This window comes from Limulus polyphemus, unplaced genomic scaffold, assembly GCF_000517525.1.
Source record: "Limulus polyphemus unplaced genomic scaffold, Limulus_polyphemus-2.1.2 Scaffold3942, whole genome shotgun sequence".
NCBI lineage: Eukaryota > Metazoa > Arthropoda > Merostomata > Xiphosura > Limulidae > Limulus > Limulus polyphemus.
Genome location: NW_013669552.1, coordinates 66,885 through 72,179, shown reverse-complemented (window position 1 = coordinate 72,179; position 5,295 = coordinate 66,885). Strand labels below are relative to the sequence as shown.

Below are 5,295 nucleotides of genomic sequence, written 5' to 3'. Positions count from 1 at the left end.
CTCAAATTATTATTTCAGTCGTTCTTAATGTATCAAGCATCTATATGCAAAGACAAAAACTAATGGTTTCTATCATTAAATGAAGATATAGCCTAAAGATGCTTTGCAGGATTTACAGCATAACCAGGTTTCATTCACCCGGGCCCCTGTGCAGTTGCCCCCCACCCTTGTCGGCGGGCCTGTATATATATATATATATGTATAAAAGAAGATTTTAGTAAATATATTAGACATGAAACCCGATAAATTATGTTTTTTTCATCAGCTCTCATACTTCAAAATCTTAAAGGTTACCATGTACAGCGTATCATGAAAGCTCACGATTCACACAGTTTCAAGCTATCCATTCATCTAACATCCTTTTTTTTTGTGAACATGACCCAAGTTCTGTGGAAATCAAAGCATTTTTTAATAAAACCTGCTCAAGTAAAAAATGATTCTACTTATTCAGTAACAATGTTAATAAACTACCATCAAGTTCACTGTATGTGGCGATTTCTTCCTAAGTTTGTTTATATTTAGTCTTGAGAGCAGGCATTCATTTATTATGTAAAACAAAGTTTACTTAACAAAAAAAGGTACCATTACATTCTGTTTTACTTTAACATTAGTTTTATTATATTTAATTATAATTAATGACTTATTAGATCTTGTTCAAAAATCTCTGCAAAATAAACAGATACTGTCATTTATTGTTAAATTCAAGGCCTATTCAATGAAATTTGTTCATCAAAAATTATAACATAGTGGAGAATATTGGATACTACCAGGTTCATCAATTAGCCCATTTTGTCCTTCTTTATTAGTATCCAAACAAAATACTATATGCAATTCCTAGTCACTGAAATCCCCGAGAACCTTTAAAGTAATAGATTTAACCTTTACACTTGCCGTAAGACATTAGTATTAGGCCTATTACATTTTACATAATAATAGCCCACTCCGATGTAGCACTTCCTCAATTATAGAAAGTAGTGTTTAAAATGTAATAGGCTTAACACTAATGTTTTAAGACAATTATTGTAATCATTATTCACCAGCTTGGAAAAGGTGTACAAACCCTAACAATATTTAATCTGCTTGAATACTAGACAAAAGTAAGTAAAAGTAAAAAATAGTTCAGATCTTAGGATTTAAAAATGATGAAATTAAAGTAGTTAAAATTGAAACTGAAAAGCAATAGCATAACTGTGCATGTTGTAAACTACTCCTTTTCCTTTACCAAATTTAATTAGAAAATATAAAATCCCTCAATTAATAACATTCATAATTTAGAAGAACATGTGTTGTTCACTACACCTAACAATTTTCTGGCAAACTTCATTTTTTGTAAACAACAATAGGAAGAACAAAACCTGTATCAGTGAACCAATAACTATAATCATGAATTTTGATTTCTCTTTATCACTGATGAAACTGGATTAGCTGAGTGCTAACAGTCCTCTTTGCTTTCAAAAGTTCCAATAGGCATTCAAAAAACAAAACATAATGTACAGAAAAGAAGATTTTGCAGATTAACTGTATAAAATGGGATGTAATAGATAACAGTATCATCATACATTAACAGTCTGTATTAAAAGATGACTGCTTAATGCTGAGCATAGTAGCTTCATAAAATATCAGTCTCTTATAGCAGTAATACAAGTTCACTGTCCTTGGTACTATATTGGCTGGATAAGAAAAATTACAGTAATCCCAAATCCTGTCCAGTTAACGGTTTCTTTAATGAAGATATTGAAATAATTTGACTAAGATCACCTAATAAACAAGTTCAGACTGAAACAATTGTCGTTCAAGCAATTTAATAACATAAATAGCATCACAACCATTACAATGTCTTTTGCACCCCAGTCGGCCTAAAAAGCCTTTCTATTGGGCAAAAGACACTGTATAACAAGTATAGTGTGTTTGATATCATATTAAACACCCTCCTTCACTTTCATTCAGAAGTTCTTATACAATAGAAGGTAAATCAGCAGGTTCCCCTCACCGTTAGGAATCAAAATCAAAAAATTAATGTAGCCCTCATGATAGTTTAAAACAATTAAAATAATCACATACACATATCACAACCAGGCAGACAATTCCTTGAGTTTGACACAAACAAAAAATACAGATTTGTCAAAGAACAAATCCACATGTGGTATTCCAAAGTTTAAATCAATAAGCTCCAATATTCAAGTTTATAATTTTAACCTTTTCATTCCATTACACAAACAATCACTAACAAAAAGATTGAGATCCCCTAACAATTTTAAAGAACCGAGGTAGGTCACTTCCAATACTTCAACAATGCAGAAATCAATTTATTCCCATTTCATCTACCCTTAACATAATCATACACCAAATTAAATGTTTTATATTTTTTTTCCATAAACTTGGTATGCCATTTTATTGAAAAAACTAAAGCAGTATTATAATTTCTTGAGAACAAGCTAGCTTATTTTATGTGATATATTTATAGCGTATATGTGCATTTACATAACAAATACCGATGTGTGAATGTTTTAAGTCTATTGTATCGTACTGTAAATGGTATAAACACAAAAATGCTTTGTTTCTAAAGCTGTGCCAAAGTGATTTTTGTATCTAAACCTTGTTCTATATTTGATAACTTGATGATTGTATTTTTGGCCAATGGGAGTTGATGAACTGGGATGTTACCCCAGAAAACACAAGTCCAAAATGTTTAATTCTCCCTTTGCAGTTTACAGTTCTTAAACCACCATCATTCTAGCAGTCCACCTATGCATTAATTTTTTTATTTTTACTGAATATATGTACAAAAAACATCACATAGCATTTCAAACAAAGTCTCAGTACAGTTTTATACAGGGCTGCAAATAAACTTTTTGCTTTTAAATTCAAAATACTTATAAAGAGAACCAAGAACACTATTTACTCTTATCACAACAGTTAAACACTCAGCATGAAGATTCATGATTTTCTTAACCCTTTCTTGATGGGTCAGTCTTCCTAGTCTACAGTTCTTTCTGGATTAGCTATATGTTTAACTAAAGGATATAACTGAATTCCATTTAATTCTAAAAGTATTAATGCTAAATACAAGTTTGATACATATGGAGTTAATGAAAACATAAAAAGAGGATCAGAAAATTAAAAAGTGGACATGTTACTCGTGAAGTCAGTCAAGTTTTTTTACGGATTTTTTTATATGCAACAGACTAGTAAATGTTTACTAAAAGCTCGTCAAATTTTGTATGGTACCAAACTCGGAGCTCTAGTATGTAAAGCGTCATGATTTTTCAAGGTCAGTCAGAACTTCTAATTTTTTATTCCTCTTCTCTTTCCTGGTGTCCCTTATAAACAACCAGTAACCACTACATCTATCTATATACAGTTGGGTCTTTCCTAATATACTGTCATCAGCAAAGATTGTTGTTTTTCACTCTCTCAAATAGGAGAAGAAAAGTTTAAAATTCATCATATCTAGAGTTAAGGTAATGACACCAGTAACATGTCAGCTCTGACAATGCAAAATAGAAACCAATTTTAAATCTGTAAAAAAAACTATCAAACATACAATTGTGCTTTGGGAGAGAGAGAATTAAATGGTCTCCTTTTCAACAGTGCACTATTAACAGTGCAGTGTCACATGGAATCAGAGGCAAGTACTTACTAGAATTCCATTTTAATACCAACAATGTAAACTTAAAATACAGTAGTTACCTCTAAACGGCTGTCTGGATAAAAACTGCTGCACTTTTTTAAGAGAAGAGAGCCTGGAAGAAAATAGGAAACAGCACCCATGTCAAGGGAAAAAACAAAAACTGCTCCAAGAACAGCCAGCATGTACTAATAAATATAGCTGTAGAATGTCCCACGAACAGCCAGCATGTACTAACAAGTACAGCTGTGGAATGTTCCATGAACAGCCAGTATGTACCAACTAGTACAGCTGTGGAATGTTCCATGAACAGCCAGTATGTACCAACAAGTACAGCTGTGGAATGTTCCATGAACGGCCAGTATGTACCAACAAGTACAGCTGTGGAATGTTCCATGAACAGCCAGTATATACCAACAAGTGCAGCTTCAGAATGTTCCATGAACAGCCAACAAGAAGAGTCACATTATCCAGAAACGGTTAGTAAATAGGAACAAAATCCTTAATAAAATAGAAGTCATACAAACTGGTAGATAATTGCAACAGGTGATTTCCCAATGGAAATCCTATCTATGATAGAAGGGTGTAAGGTGATAACCCCCTAAAGAGAAAATCATGGAAAACATCACAGATACTGAAGGCAGACTTTCTACTAACTTGACAAACAACAACAACAGGAAGTGTGGGACTTCTTGGGCATCAATTTTGGAAATCCGATTCAAAAACTCTAAGGTTGCAGAACACTATACCATACGATAAATGTCTCTGTAATCATGAAACTTATGTCACACTGCAAGTTCAAAACTGGAGATTTATTTACCGTTTCTCTTGTTTATCCGTGTGTCTGCAATATTATTAAGCACCTGATAAGCACCAATGTATTCTGAATATTCTGAGGTGTTATGACAACAACAGCCAACAGTACATATGTCTCAATATGCCAAAGACAGAAACTTTTATTTGCACCATATTGCTGTATTATCAGCTTCGTGGGCCTGCCTGCATCTATTGATGATCCTACACATGCTGTGAAAATTTCAAGACAGGTAAATCCAAGTGTCTGTTTTACACAACAGCTGTTTTTGTTAATAAGACGTTAGCTTGAAAACGTGATGAAACTCACCAAAAAGGTTATCATGAATCCTGAAAAGAAGTAGTAAGAATGGCAGAGAAAAGCCTAACATAACAGGGCTCACGTATGAAGCAATGTGCTTGGATAAGAATGAATGGACCTTATTGAAATCTATAAGAGTAAAATAGATGATAACATCTACCACTCATCTAAGCCACTAAATTTTTAGAAAAACTGTAAAGGTCAGGAGAAAAAGGAAACTAATATAGATAGAAAAAGCCTTACATGTGGTTGCACAAAAGTTTGACAGAAATCACAGACAGAAAAGTAGAAATAAGTCTTCAAAGGAAAGAGCACCAAAATACTATGGACTCAGAAGGAAAAGATGGAATTTGACTAATGAAGTGTTGTGTACTGTTAAACTGAATTATTTTTAAAAAACATTTGTTGAATTTGGTTTTATGTTTGTTGAGGGTAAGGAGTGACCTTATGGAACATTTTGTGTTAACTTGCTTTTTCTTATGTTCTTAAGTGTTCAGTATTTAGGCTTAACTTAGATTACACTGAACAAAAATGAAAAAGAAAAAATAGAGAA

At 32.6% G+C, this 5,295-nt stretch overlaps 1 protein-coding gene across 2 annotated transcripts in view; it reads right to left on the bottom strand.

The window, feature by feature from the left end:
* The window catches only part of LOC106470320 (proteasome activator complex subunit 3-like), a 39,074-nt gene that overhangs the window by 27,680 nt on the left and 6,099 nt on the right, over positions 1–5,295 (bottom strand). The window lies entirely within an intron of this gene.